We start from the raw sequence: 16,292 nt of genomic DNA, 5'->3' as shown, positions 1-16,292 counted from the left end.
CTGACGTCATAAGGTGTGTTCGTAATTCCAAAATGTATGACGGAACCGAATGTTTGTTTTTCTGAAGTGAAAGTGATCAGTTCTGTTCTGAATATCAGTTCCTAACCGAAAGCCATGTTAGACTACTTACTGCCACATGGAAAGGGATAGGCCAAAAAATACAGCTTAGGCAGGGCAAAAAAGGTATTTTTTTATTAAGTCTTGAAAGACAAACTACTGATTTCCAGTGGTGTTCTTGCCTCCTCCAATACCCCCTCAAAAAAAATGTACATATAACTCTTACATTAGAAAACGTTAATGATGCTTGTGAGTCTCCCTGTCTCCCCTCCCACCCTTCTTTAAAAATTCTATTTCATTTTAATAGACTTTAATATATTCTACAGACCCTGAGAAGGGGAAAGAAATAAATCGTGTAGACAGTTCTCTGATATACTTGAGGAGTATTAACAAATATTCATTAAATAAGAGTATAATGCATCATGTGGTAAATTTCCAAATGACTGGTATAAGTGATAAGGGCTATCGGAATTGGACGAGGGAGTCACACCAAGGGCGGAGATGATTAGAAATGCCTCAAGGAGAAATATTTGGACTCAGCCTTGAAGATCAGAAGGGCTGAAATAAGTAAAGAGGGAAATGCCACAAACAGAGGGCAGATGTCTGAATGCTCTGGGCCAGGCTTCTTCCAGGAGCAATGAAGGCAGTGTCTTTTACTTTTGTCGTTTGTTGACTGAAGGAAACTTTCAAATATTAATACCAATCCTTGATGCTCTTTTTAAAGCATGTTCTGCAAAGGCTTGTCTTCCTGAATCCTGACTGATGTCTCTGTTCTTCTTCTTCATCACTGAGATACTTAAAAATTCATTTGAAGGATCCACCTGATATATCTGAAGCAAAGAGAATATTAAATTAGTCCCAATGTGCCATGCATGCAGGGGGCCCTTGAAAAATGTTAATTGATGATGATAGCATCTCTACCATGTAAATTAAGAATGGCACAAACAAGACACTGTGGAACTTAAAACAAAAGGCAGCCCAGATCTTACAGAGCAGGGAAGACGGAGCTCTGGTTGAACACAGCTTTGTGACCGAGTGATGCCATGGTGAAATCAGTAAAATCAGGCATGTGGGGTGTAGCCTGTCTACTAAACAAGAGCAATAATAACTGCAGTAGTAGAGCTCTACTGAACAGGGAATAAACGACCAGAAAAATCTAACAGCAGATGGTAAAAATAACTTAGTCACAACCTGAATTTGCTAATATGTCTTATAGGGAGAAGACTATTTTACTTTATTTTTAAATGAAAGTCTACCCCAGTTTTTTGAGACAAAGATGTAGAAATTAGAAAAAGGGACAACCTTAGCAAATGAGAGTTTGTAGCCTGTTTCTCCCGCTCTTACATGCTCCAATACTGCAGGAAACAGACACAGTACACTAGAAAGTACACTAGAAAGTTCCACCCCAAGTGTTTTGGGGAGTCCCTAGGAAGAGTCTCACCTGTGCTTATAGCTACCACATAAACTGTACCCAGCAGCACTGCCAATAGCTGTGCTATTCCGATAGCCACACATCTGTAGATGTCATTCTTGGTACTGGCCACCACAGCCACACTTGTTAGGTACTGAGTCTCCCTGGGCACAGCATGAAACCTCCTCAGGCAGCTCAACCTGTTGGTGATCTGTGGCAAGCCTCTCTCCCTTTTTTGTGTTACCCTCTATTAGGTGAGTACCAAAGTATTGAAAAGAACTTTTCCACTTGTATTTTATCCTCCCTTCTCTCCAAAGGGAAGTCCATAGAGTCTAAGCCAGAAAGTAATTCCTCAAATTATAGATCTCATTCTGTACTTAGATGAGCTCTCTTGTACCGGTTAAGGCCCTCTTACTGGGACAAGGGTACCTGCTATACCTGGCTCCCTCATCCATTTGTTAATTTCTCTGTTTCTCACACAAATTTGTTTATTGCCTTCAAGAGACTAATTGGTACAACCTCTATAAAGAGTAATTGGGAAAAAAAGTAAAAACAAGAGTAACTGGGCAATCCTTTTAATTCAGCAATTCCACTTTTGTAACTTTATCTTAGAGATATTCTTGCCCATATGTGAAAAATCTTTATTTGAGGTTATTTGCTGCATTGTCTACAGTAACAAAAGAGAAACAACATACGGTAAATATCCATCTGCAGGGGACTAGTTAAATACATTATGGTTTCTTTAGGATCCAGAGTAAGAACCGGCTCTGCAGCAGGTCCACATGCCAGTGCAGGCTGCTCTGCTCCTTCAGATCTTCTGACCCTGCAGATTCAGGGATGGACCCCTGTGGAGTTGGACCCCCATTCAGGTCTTAAGTACCATATTCATCAGGATCCAGCCAGAAAAACAGAAACTGCCAGAAGCATTTCAACAAATAAAACTTAATGTAAGCTATTGGTTAATTAGTTACTGGAGAACTTTAAAAAGCTAAAAGGAGAAAGAAAAGATAGTAATTTCAGGAAGCAACTCACTCCCCTGAGGCTGGAAGAACAGAAGGAAAATGTTGAAATTTGTTGAACACTGAGGTTTGCTGGAGAGGCCTCGTGGAGTTGGTCAGCTCTGAGAAGGGGTCACTGCTTAGCTGGTGCTGGTCCCTCTGAAGGGTCAAAATGAGGCTGCCTTTGGGGAAAAAAAAGAAAAAAGGGGAGGGGGTCGGGACTGCAATGAACTGCCCACCCTGAAGTAAAAGGTTATTGATAAGGTGTTACTGAAAGAAAAAAAAGAGTGCATTCAGTCAGTAGTGTCCCCTCTTAGCAGACCTAACAGGGTGGGATCTAAAAAAAGCAAGGTGTGGAAGAGTGTAATACTATATAGCATAAGTTGGGGTAAAAGAAAAGTGAAGAAAAGTAAGAAAAATGATATAATAAAGTGACATCATTCACAGATACTTTGCCCCTCACTCATGAGTCTAACATCATTAGCAGTAACTATAAAGATGAAAAACATTCAACTTATAACTATATGGAAACTTTAAGATATTGGTAACTATCATTAGTGGCTATCCTCTTTACATAACTCCTTCCATTGAGCCTTTCTAAATTCGCTTTCATTTATATATATATATCACAGTAAGGCTATTCCTTCTTTAAGAAAAATACATATCAAAGTCCTTTTAATCAACTTTTATTTGCACTTGAAATATAAATCATTCTATTAATAACATGAAGTCTATCATGTCACAAATCTAATAATATCTCTTCATTTTCTCAGTAGCAATTGAAACATTGGATAATATGTATTTGCCTCTAACTATTTAATTTTATTTAACAAACAAAAATGTATTATATATAAGCAAAAACATTGTCAGACAACAAGGGTTGAAAGAAAATATACAAAGATGAGTTGACACACAGCCCCTGCCTTCAAATCTGATTGCAGTCATTTTGGGGGGACAGACACAAAGACCACAGGAAATCAATAGAAAGAAGGAAGCAAGGAAGGGCTAATGTGAGTACCCTCCTATCCTGAAGATGCTTTTAAATCTAGTGCCAAAAAGTTTTATCTAAGACAGAGGACTCAAAAGCAGACAGGATAAGGGAGCTGCTTTTAAATTCCATCCTGGGAAACACCTGATCTAGAGGACCTTTCACTTTCTCTTTTGTTCTGCCCTAGATAGCTGAATCCAGGCCAGATGATCTAGGGGAAGATTTAACTAACTTTTCTCAATATTGGTCCCCAAAAAGGCAAATTACTTGCTGTCTGTTGTCTCTCTTCTTTTTCCTTATTGTTTCAAAGTAAAGCAGTTTTAGAAACTACAGTTTTCTTAACATTTCAGCCTGTATTTGCATATATATAATTTTCTCTGAAATACCTTACAAGGTAACTTGAAAATTCAGTTTCCAGTCTTGGTAAAGCTCTTGAGCTCTTCCTCTAGGCTCACACTTAACTGGAGTTTCCTTGGTAAATCCTGAGCTCAGCCTTTGCCAAAAAGCAATCGGTCTGAGAACCATTTTCTTTGGTGTTTTTCCATAGGTATTAACTTCTTTCTCCTCCTTTGAATGGATTTGTGCTTGCACAATTAAAAAAAAAAAAAGACAAAATCAACAGATTCTGTTTCAGAAGCAAAATTGCTGATATTGTACATTAATGTCAGTAAGAATAAACAGGGTCTGTGATTAAGACTTACCACTGAGTCAAGTGCAATTTGCCTCCACACCTATAGCTATGAATTACCTTTGTTGACAAAGAAGTGTCTGCATTTTGAATTCATAGGGCACCTTTTGGAAAGACTCTAGGTTCTCTCGACAGTTTAGACGTGTGTGTGTGTGTGTGTGTGTGTGTGTGTGTGTGTGTGTGTGTGTTTGCGCACACGCCTGAAGGACTCCTAGCCATATAAGGCTATGGTTGACTATAGTAATTCTCAGTGAGGTATAAACCTCTGCAGGCCACCATAATAATATGTTGGACATCTGCTGAACAAGACACAGGGAACAAAATCTAGCCTCATAAAATTTCTTTCATTTAACACCTTCACTGCTGATGATTTTGTTATCTAAGAATTGCCTTCCTTTTCTTTACTGATTATTCATTGTCTTAAATTGCCATCCCTACAAAGGCACCTACAGGGACACAGATTTTTCTAGAATTGCCAACTCTACAGATTTGGAAGCATTCATTCTCTGACCACTTAAAACCAGATGTCATGGTCAGATCAAAGGATGCTACCGACCTGCCTTCCTAAGAATCTTGGCCCTAGAGCAGTGGTTCTCAACCTTTCTAATGCCGCGACCCTTTAATACAGTTCCTCATGTTGTGGTGACCATCAGAAAACACAGATGTGTACATTATGATTCATTAACAGTAGCAAAATTACAGTTATGAAGTAGCAACGAAAATAATTTTATGGTTGGGGGTCACCACAACATGAGGAACTGTATTAAAGGGTCGTGGCATTAGAAAGGTTGAGAACCACTGCCTAGAGCAGGGATGGGCAAACTTTTTGACTCGAGGGCCACAATGGGTTCCTAAACTGGACCAGAGGGCCGGAACAAAAGCATGGATGGAGTGTTTGTGTGAACTAATATAAATTCAAAGTAAAGGAGCGGAGGGGAGAGCAAGAGAACCGGATAGAACAGCCGGATCCGGCCCGTGGGCTGTAGTTTGCCCATGGCTGGCCTAGAGTCTAATTCATCTCTCCCAATAATGTAAACTACTTGTATCATCATCTATTGCTACAATAATGCTGTATAAAAAACATCCCAAATACAGCAGCTTAAAACAATAATCATTTATTGTTGCTCATTAATCCATGGGTCAGTTGGCCAATTCTACTGGTCTAGCTTGAGCTTCACTGACCTGACTGAGCTTGCTCATGTATTTGTGGTCAGCTGATGGTTAGCTAGAGGCTGACCAGTTTCATATCATCACTGCTCCATGTGGGCCTTCATCTTCCAGCAGGCTAGCCTGAATTGTTTTCATGGAGTTCCAAGTGGAAAAACAAAGTCTGCAAGAACCCTTGAGGATCAGGCTTAGAAATGGCACATCATTTCTAGCACATTCCATTGGCCAAAGCAAGTCAAAAGGCTGGCCAGATTTCAAGGGCTATGAAAATAGATTCCACTTCTGAATAGGAGGAGTTACAAAGTCACATTGTTAAGGAAAGGTGCAAAATCGGGGCTATTATTGCAATAAATCTGCCTCAGCACTGAATATCCTGAAAATAATATTTCTGTTTTAAATAACTAGAATAAATTATGTTCTCTGACCAATACAGTGGTGGGTTAGACACTTTCATTTATCTCTATTCCCTCTTAAAACTCTATAAAATGATAGTAAAGGAGTGAACCTGCGAGGTCAAAGAGAATGGCAGAGGAGACAACAGCAACATCGAAATATTGACAGATACTGGTGAAGTGGAGAGCAGAGTCTATTCCAGGCTGGGTTCTCTGGGAAGCAGACCCCACAATGAAGGTGAATGTGCTGAGTGTTTATTACTGAGAGCTTTTGGAATCCACACCTGTGGGAGGGACAGCAAGGGAGCAGGACTGAGTAGAAGTCGAGCTGCAAGGCAAGCCTGACAACAGCCTCACTGTCCCCACATGGGGAGTCCAGAACTGAAATGGCCTGTCACAATTGTCCTTCATTGGACCATAATGGACTTCCTTAGGAAGGGCATAGCCTGGGGGAAAGTGGCTCTCTGTAGTACAAGTCCAATAATCCCTAAAGAAATGACAATAAAGAGCATTCCCAACTATCCTTCCTTGAGGCAGGATATGAACAGTACTCATAAGCTACTAAGCAGTCAATGTTCCTTAGGAGCAACACATATTTGAAGCCATAGACAAAGATACCTCCTACTGAGAGCTAGTCTCAATGCAGCTCTGTCTTAGTCCCCAAACTTTCATTAGTGAAGGCGGGTATCTATCAACACTGGTGCCCTTAGCTCTGGCTCAAAACCCCAGACAAAACTCTAGACCTGCATTTTGCTGCCCCTTTCCCCTCCATAGGTATCTCCTTTACCTTTCCATGTGGCATGGTATTATGCTTGGACCCTGTGGCAGACCATCCACAACCTTGTGCTTCCAGAGATGCTGGTGGTGTCGGTGCCATTTAAACAATTAGAAAAGCCAGATGCAGGGGCTAATAGGACATGAATTCCACCGGCAAAGGAAGGATGGGAATGGCGCTGAGAGGAGCACAAGAACCCCAACCCTAGAAAGGAGCAAGGGGAAAGGAACTGGACCTGAGGAGCTGAGTCCAGGACTTGTAGGCATATAAAACACAATATTAAGAAAAATTGTCGGTATCAGTGAACCAAGAAAAGAAAAGAATATTGGCTCTCTAAAATTAATTCCAATTATAGTCATTTATAAACTGGCTACTACCATTTATGTCTAATTACCATGCAGCACAATAAGGAGTGTACATCTCATAAAGTGCATTTTATAAACTAATTAGAAATCTAAACCTGTGCTATATGGACAGGTGTTAGGTTTTGTTACTTATTCCTTGTAATCCAAGGATCCATAACACTAGAGGGCACATGAGCCAGAGGGCCATGTCATTCTCTCCTGATGAGAGAAAACTCTGTGAAACAAATCCATGTTTCAAATAAATGTTCTCTGTACAGTATAAGCCAGTTGCCTAGTTAAATTGTGATGCTCTCTTGATCATGGATTTTTATTGTTAAGAAAGCAGTGTCTATTTCCAATTATGCTTCATCTTAGCCAAACGTACTAGTAAAATATGTGCAGATACTTCATGAATTGAAAAGTGTTAAAGAAATGTGAGCACTTTGGGTATTAGTATTAAGAATAATCTGCTTTTATACCACACATCTTTGCCATTCTTAAACAGTGGAACTCACATAGTTTAACATTTATTAATCTCTCAGGCTCAAATTTATTATTATTCTCCAGTGTTTATTGAGTGCTTGCTGCATGTCTTAAGAATATGCTATATTAGAATGCTTCCACCAGGAAAACAGCCACTGCATGTGGAAGAAAGGACTTCATGTATAGAAATGACAACTTACATGGTTGAGAAAGGAGCTGGGGGAGTAAAGATCTCGAACAGAGGTGGGGACCTTTTTTCTGCCACGGGCCATTTGGATATTTTTTACATCATTTGTGGGTCATATAAAATTATCAATTTAAAAATTAGCCTGCTAGCCCTAACCGGTTTGGCTCAGTGAATAGAGCGTTGGCCTGCGGGCTGAGGGGTCCCAGGTTCGATTCCGGTCATAGGCATGTACCTTGGTTGCGGGCACATCCCCAGTGGGGGGTGTGTAGGAGGCAGCTGATCGATGTTTCTCTCTCATCGGTGTTTCTAACTCCCTATTCCTCTTCTTTCCTCTCTGTAAAAAAATCAATAAAATATATTTTAAAAAAATTAGCCTGCTATATTTGTTCAAACAATTAATCAACTCACCCCTAATGCCTTGACAGGGCCAGACCAAATGATTTCATAGGCCTTATATGGCCTGCAGGCCAGACATTCCCCACCCCGGTCTAGAAGGTGGCAGCCAGATGAGTGGGAAAAGAGTCACTGATGTCTTCAGTCTGAAGTGCTGGAGTGTGGGTGGAGAAACTCAACTCCTGGGGGAGGGGAAAGAGGAAGTTGTCCAATAATTCTGCCATAGCTTCAATGAGCCCATGTCTGGTGAAGCCCCGATGAACCGTAGCAACCATTATCTCAAAAACAATGGTTTCTTTTCACTTCTGCCTTCCAAGTCTTGCACAAGTCAGCTCAATCTCATTCACAAACTCCAACCCAGAACCACATAGGAAGGGGGATTCTGAGAAAGGTAGTTCCCAGCCTTAGACAGAAGTGATGTTGATAGGACCAAGTTACCAACAGGCATGGCAGCAACCAGACAACTCTAATATCTAGGAGGTAGGTGCAATCATTAACATGTCTCGGCAGTTAAAATTCTGAGATGTTCAATAACTTGCCTGAGGTTACACACTAATAGGTGGCTGAGCTAAAACTCAAGCCCAGGTCTGTCAGATGCCTATGATCATACTTAACAAGTATTCTCTAATGGCCCTTAAAAATCTTTATAAATACTGATTATCTGTCATAACATTTCTCTTAATATTATTTTCTGTCTCTGTGAGTACCAGATGCATGTGTTTTGACTATTCTAAAACATTGTGGGTAAGAGTTATAGATCTCAAAATTAAAGTGTTATGTCAGGGACATTTCTGCTGCCCGTGGTATCAAGTGAATTGCTAGGCAGCTTACTGAGCTACATTATTAGAAAGTCCCTTTTCTTCCTCTGGCTGGGGAAAAATTAATGTCTATGCTCCTCAGTTCCCCAGTCCTTCCACATACTGTGCCCTACACAGTACTACCTTGAACCCTCCTTTTGGATAAAGGGAAGGGTATGCTTTCCATTATCTCAAGCTGAATGAGAAGAGCTTCAAGGGAAAAATTGGAGAGCTTGACACATCCCTGGACTTTGTGAAACAGAAAGGCTATTGTCTATTTCCTGCCTGGGGTAAAGGATTACAGCTAGAGTTGCTAGTGTAATGGCAGAATGAAGAAAGTGGTAGGAACAAACTACACTTCTGCCCACAGTAGGACAAGAATGTCTGAATTGCCTTGTGGGTTAAGTTAAACAGAGAGGAGGGAGCCAACTTGGGGTCATGTTCACTCCTACCTAAGGGCATTGCCTAGAGAGTAAATGTGACACGCTGGTGGGTTGCTACAGTCCAGGTGCCAAGGGTGGGATCATGGTGGCTATGGTGGTGCAACCCCACCCACACCAAGGTAGCTGCAGTCAGAAGTCTTAGTGGGCACACCTCCAAAACGTCCCTCAAGGGAAAGAGCAATCGTGCACCTACCACCTCAGAGGAAATCATCAGATTACAGACAGCACAAGCCACAAAAGGTATTTTTCATTAATCCCCTCTCCTCCTGAGTCTGGCCCTGGAAAAGTCAGAAATGGCACCTAGAAAAAAGGAAGAAATAGAAGAACAGGGAACACAAGGAAGCAGAGAAGTCAATTATGCATCTGTCCCCAATCAGGCACAATTTGGGGCTTGGAGAGGGATGGCAAAAGGAAAGGAAAAAGGAACTGGATCATAGTTTTATTCTACTTGGCAACTTTTTAAATCACCAATAGAAGGCTGTTCTTGTGACTGAACATGACCAAGGCTTTTTCTTTTCCTAAGAGTGACTGAAAAGTTTGGGAGTTAACTGAGATTACATCCAGGAATGGGATTTAACAGGGAGAGATGGGAAAGAACAAAGTCAATTTCTGCTTTATCTTTTTCAGTCCAGCTTGTAGGTAAGATGATTATACCAATACAGTAGGAACAATGGGAGAACATGAAAGAACTCTTAGCAACTAAAAACATAAAACAATCTTAAACTGTCATATAAGAGTTAGAAAATACAGTTCAGGGCACCTTCTAGAAGTTAGGTCAAAAAGAAAAATCCATAAAAATAAATAAAATACAATAAAAATCAGTCATTGAGGAGGTTCAAATTCTGACATTATAGTAGGAGTTTGAGAAAAAAAAAAGAGGAACAAAATGTATAAAAATAAATTACCAAAAAAAATGCAAGAAATCATTCCATAATTGAAAACATGAGTGTCCAAATTAAAAGTGCTCACCAAGCATTTGCCTTAATTCGTTTAGCAAATATTTAAAAGCACCCTATTCTAGAACTACAGCAAAGGCTAAAACAAGGTAAAGTCCCTGCCAAGGAGTTTGCATTCTACTGGAAGGAGACAAGTGATGTGATGTGTCAGATGGTAATAGGTGTTATTAAGGAAAATAAATCAGGATAAAGGAATATGGAATAACTAGTGGCCCGGTGCATGAAATTTGTGCACATTAAAAGGTGATTAGAGGAAATATTTTAATATTGCTATTTGCCTTTTCTCTATAATAGAAGTGTCAGAGATGAAAGAAAATTAGTAAAATGTATATGAAAATCTTCCTCCTGTCAGAGTCTGGGGCGCACCCAGAGTCAAGTCCCCGCCCACCCACGTGTGCCTCAAAATTGTGCGAGACCCAGACCTGGCCGCCCCCCCCCCCATTGGGCTAGAATTCAGGGGTGGGCAAACTTTTTGACTCGAGGGCCACAATGGGTTCTTAAACTGGACCGGAGGGCCGGAACAAAAGCATGGATGGAGTGTTTGTGTGAACTAATATAAATTCAAAGTAAAGGAGTGGAGGGGAGAGCAAGAGAACCGGATAGAACAGCCGGATCCGGCCCATGGGCCATAGTTTGCCCACGGCTGGGCTAGATCCAGACCCGGCCAGTCCCACCCTTGTCAAGCCCCACCGGACAGGGGGTGCAGCCTCAGGTCCCCTGGCCCGGCACCGGGGTAGGGGGCACGACCTGAGGTCCCTCAGCCGGGGGGAGAGAGCGCACCTTAAGGTCCCCCATCAAGCCCCGCCGGGCAGGGGGTGCGGCCTGAGGTCCCCCGGCCTGGTGCCAAGGTGGGGGGCATGGCCTGAGGTCCCCTGGCCTGGAGCTGGGGCAGGGGGCTCGACCTGAGGTCCTCCGTCAAGCCCTGCTGGGTGGGGTGCACGGCCTGAGGTCCCCCAGCCTAGAGCCAGAGTGGGAGGCAAGGCCTGAGGTCCCCTGTCAAGCCCCATGGGGGTGGGGGAGGGAGCGCAGCCTCAGGTCCCTGCTGATTGCTCGTTAAGGCTCATTACAGGAACTTGGCCTCTGCTGTGGGTGCAACCATCTTGTGTATGGAAACCCCCACCTCCGCTGTGGGCGCTACCATCTTTGTTGTGGAGTGACAGTCAATTTGCATATTCCCTCTTTATTATATAGGATGGGATTGCTATCGTAGGTCATGTGGTCAGGGAAGGTCTTGCTGATAAGGTGACAGTTGAGCAGAGGGAACAAGAGATGCAGACATACTGTAAATATAAGCACAGCAGGGACAAGATTCTTTATCCACCTTGTATACTGATATATCCCAGCTACCTGTGCCTAACACATAGTAGGCACTTAAGAAACATTTGTTGAATGAATAACTCAAGGCATAGGAAACAGCATGTGCAAAGGTCCTGACATAAGAACTTCCTGTACTTGTTCAAGAATGCCAGTGCATATGGAGTAGAGGAAGCTTGGGGAGAAATGGTAGGCAATGACCTCTTATAGACAGACCATGGCAAGGACTCTGGATTTTATTCTAAGATAGATGAAGATCCACTGCAGAGTTCTGGACATCAGAGTGTCAAGATACAATTAACATTGCTACAGAACTACCCTTGCTTCTGTGAGGCAAATAGTAAGGGAACTATGGTGGGAGTAGAAGACCACACTAGTCCAGGCAAACATTATCAGTGGCTTAGGGTAGGGCAGTGATTTTCAACCTTTTTCATCTCATGATACACATAAACCAATTTCTAAAATTCTGCACATGCCAAAAATGTATTTTTTGCCTATCTGACAAAAAGTAGATATAATTTTGATTGATTTACACAAATAAAGATAACAATAGTAATTACCTACCCTTTTAGCTCCAAAGTGACTCTTTTAAAAATCTGTTGCCTGTATTTGTTTATCAGGATTTCTGGTACCAAGAATTAACCAATCAGACACAACCTTATTATGTGACTAGAGGCCTATTGCAGGAAGATTCCTGCAAGAATAGGGCTTCCTATGGCCGTCTCTGCCACCCCCACCTGCTCCCCTCTGGTCTCTGCTGCACCGCCTGCTTCCCTCCAGTCTCTGCCACCCCACCTGCTTCCCTCCCTTCTCTGCTGCCCCGCCTGCTTCCCTCCCTTCTCCGCCGCCCCACCTGCTTCTCCGCAGCTTCACTCCCTTCTGCAGTGCTTGGCTTCCTTCTACACTGTCTTCAGTCTTTGCTCTGCGCCTGGATATGCAAATTAACTGCTATCTTGGTTGGGTTAATTTGCATACTCGCTCCTGATTGGCTGGTTGGCGTAGCGGAGGTACGGTCAATTTGCGTGTTTCTCTTTTATTAGATAGGATGTGACCAATAAGATGCAACTCTACTATATGACCTACTGGTATATATTCATGGTTCAAGACAGGGCACTCACACTCGATGGCTATTGTTGTGTTGTCTGTTGTCATTATCTATACTAATAAAAGGGTAACATGCTAATTAGACCAGGAGACCTTCCGGACGTCCTTCCGGATAAAGCCATGGTGGCAGGCTGAGGCAGAGGCGGTTAGGGCCAGTCAGGCCAGGAGGGGAGAGCAGTTGGGGGTGAGCAGGCCAGTGGGGGGGCAGTTGGGGGCGAGCAGGTTGGCAGTGGGGGGAAGTTGGGGGTGAGCAGGCAGGCAGGGCGGCCAGTTGGGGGCAATCGGCCGGCAGGCAGAGTGCTTAGGGGTGATCAGGCAGGCAGGCAGGTGAGCGGTTAGGAGCCAGCAGTCCTGGATTGCGAGAGGGATGTCCGACTGCTGGTTTAGGCCCGATGATGGGATCAGGCCTAAACCGGCATTCAGACATCCCCCAAGGAGTCCCAGGTTGGAGAGGGTGCAGGCCAGGCTGAAGGACACCCCCCCATGCACGAATTTCGTGCACCGGGCCACTAGTCCTATGTAATAAAAGGCTAATATGCAAATAGACCGAACAGCAGAACAACCAAACAACCGGTCGCTATGACGTGCACTGACCACCAGGGGACGTGCGCGGAACATGGCGAACATCGGCCACAGCGGGATGGTGGAGCAGGTGAGCAGGGGCGCCAGACCAAGGCGGGATGCTGGTCGCTGTCATCAGGGTGAGCCTCTGGTGGTTACTGAAAATTCTTTGCTCCCACATGTGCCACAGTCCTGCCCGGCGCTTGCACCTACTGCTGGTGCCAGCCCCACTTGCACCCGCAGTCGGCACCGGAGCCGCCACTCACGCCCGCTGCTGGTGCCCAGCACTGGTCCCAATCGCTCAGCGCCAACAGCGGGTGCGAGCAGTGGCTGCTGGCCCTGATTACCCCTGAGGGCTTCTCCACCTCCCCCTGCTCCTGAGGGGCAATCAGGGCAGCAGCCGCTGCTCGCATCCACTGACTGCGCCAGCCCCGCTCACAACCGCTGCTGGCACCAGCCCCAATCGCTCTGCGCCTTCAGCGGGTGTGAGCGGGGCTGGCACTATCAGCACATGGGAGCGCCAGTGGTGGAAGTGGGGCTGCTGGCAGACAGGACCGAGGGCCGTGGTGGGAGGAGCTGGGTGGGGGCACGGAGGATGGGCCGAGACCCACCCCTGTGCCTGTGCAGCCTCGTGGCCCACAGTTCCTTTCAAGGTGCATGAATTCATGCACTGGGCCCCTAGTTATATTTGAAAATCTAAGGGAAAAGAGGTTGGTGCCCCAGATTAAATAGTCAGGTATTTAGCATAATACTCTACAGGTCTACCCATGTTGTTGCAAATGGTAAGAGTTCTTTCTTTTTTTTTATTGCCTCAGAGTATTCCGTTGTTTAAATGTTCCATAGCTTTTTTATCCACTCATCTGCTCATGGGCACTTAGCTATTGTAAATTGTGCTGCTATGAACATAGGGGTGCATGCATTCTTTCTGATAAGTGCTTCGGGTTTCCTAGGATATATTTCTAGAAGTGGGATCTCTGGGTCAAATGGCAGTTCCATATTTAATTTTTTGAGGAAACTCCATACTGTTTCGACAGTTGCTGCACTAGTCTGCATTCCCACCAGCAGTGTACTAGGGTTCCCTTTTCTCCACAACCTCACAGCCCTTGTCATTTGTTGATTTGTTGATGGTAGCCATTCTGACAGGTGTGAGGTGATACCTCATTATCATTTTAATTTGCATCTCTCAGATGATTAGTGACTTGAGCATTTTTTCATATGTCTCTTGGCCATCTGTATGTCTGCTTTGGAGAAGGGTCTATTTAGGTCCTTTGCACATTTTTTAATTGGATTGTTTGTCTTCCTTTGTTAAGTTGTGTGAGTTCCCTATATATTTAGAGATTAACCCCTTATTGGATGTATCATTGGCAAATATGGATATATTTGCCCATGTAATTGGCTGTCTTGTTATTTTGTTGATCATTTCTTTTGCAGTGTAGGAGCTTTTTATTTTAATCAGTCAGAGAAAGATAAGTATCACATGATCTCACTCATATGTGGAATCTAATGAGCAAAATAAACTGATGAACAAAAATAGACCCAGAAACATAAAAGCATGAACAGAACATTGAACCTCAGAGGGAAGGTAAGGGAGGGTGGTTGGGAAGAGTCAACCAATGAACTTGTATGCATATATGCATAACCCTTGGACATGGACAATGGGGTGGTTATGGCAAGGGTGGGGAGGAGATGGAGGCAGGCTGGAAGATGTTAATGGGGGGGAAAGGAGGACCTATGTAATACTTTCAACACTAAATTTTTTTTTAAATAGCCAGGTATTGCAGGTTTTAAAAATTCTTTTAGCACCATAGATGAAGACCACTGGAATAGGGTAAATTTCAGTGGAGATAATGAGAAGTGATCAGATTATCAATAAATCTTAAGACAGATGGACAAAACTTACTGATTATTTGATGTCATGTGTGAGAGAAATAGAAAAGTTAAGGATGAAGCCAAGGTTCGTAGCCCAAACAACTAGAAGGCTGGAGGGGAAAACTCCAGGGTACAGGTGCAAGGGTGAGAAATTAGGGGTTATTTTGGACTTACTAATTTTGAGACACCTAGAAGATATACAATTTGAGATGTCACATATATTTTGCTAAATAAATAAATTTAGTGTGTGGGGAGTAGGGGAGGGGGAGAATGCATATTCAAGTTTATCCTCCTCAATGTAGTGCATCTATCTCAAGGGTCAGACAGGTGATCAGATTTTAGGGCCCATTTCCAACCCCAAGACTTGACATTTTAATAGTCCTTGCAGCCAGAGTAAAAGCTATTGATTCTCCCTTTTATGACTCCTACAGGATCTTTCTTCCCCACATGTATTCACTTCCTCCCTCTTTCCTCTAGCTTCTTGAGTTATAGGTCTCTCTTATTTTTGGTAAAAAAGAAAAGAAAAGAAAGAAAAAGAAAAACAAACCCTTCTTTATTCTTCATTTCCTTGACAAAACTTCCCCCTTCACTCTGTGATGAAGTTTTCTCTCCTCAATACTAATTTCTGTCTCCAGGCCCCTCCCCAAACCAGTCCTCTCAGGGACAGGCCTGCAGCCTATTCTCTGATCTCGTCACCCTAACAGTCTGGGTATCTGCAGGCTTGGGCTCTGCAACATTTCCTGTGGTTAACTTCTCAGTATGGACCTCCCCCAGCATTCATCTTTGGCCATCTGCTCTCCTTTCTGCATGCTTTCTCCCTCAGAAAGCTCATCCATTCCCATAACTGCAATTAACACCTTTTTGCTGATGACTCCCAACTGTTATTTTATGTCTTCACTTCTTTTCAGAGAAGAGTTCCTGAAGTAACTGTAGTGGTCTAGTATAAGCAGTGGAATCAGATGGCTTGGATTTAAATCTCTGTTTGACTATTTAAAATCGGGGTCATATTTAACCTCTCATCCTCCAAAATATGTCAATAATAATAATAATAATACCAATTACAAATAGTTTCTATGAGGATGAAATGAGTTTACCTGTATAAAACACAGTACCAGGCACATCCTATATAATAATCCTATATAATAAAGAGGTAATATGCAAATTGACCATCACTCCAACACACAAGATGGCCGCCCCCATGTGGACACAAGATGGCCGCCACAAGATGGCCAGCAGGGGAGGGAAGGGCAGTTGGGGGGGGACCAGGCTTGCAGGGGAGGGCAGTTGGGGGCGACCAAGCCTGCAGGGGAGGGCAATTGGGGGCAATCGGGCCAGCAGGGGAGCAGTTAGGTGTTAATCAGGCCA

Source organism: Plecotus auritus, assembly GCF_963455305.1.
Source record: "Plecotus auritus genome assembly, chromosome: 3".
In the NCBI taxonomy this organism is placed as follows: domain Eukaryota; kingdom Metazoa; phylum Chordata; class Mammalia; order Chiroptera; family Vespertilionidae; genus Plecotus; species Plecotus auritus.
This window is presented reverse-complemented; position numbering follows the sequence as displayed.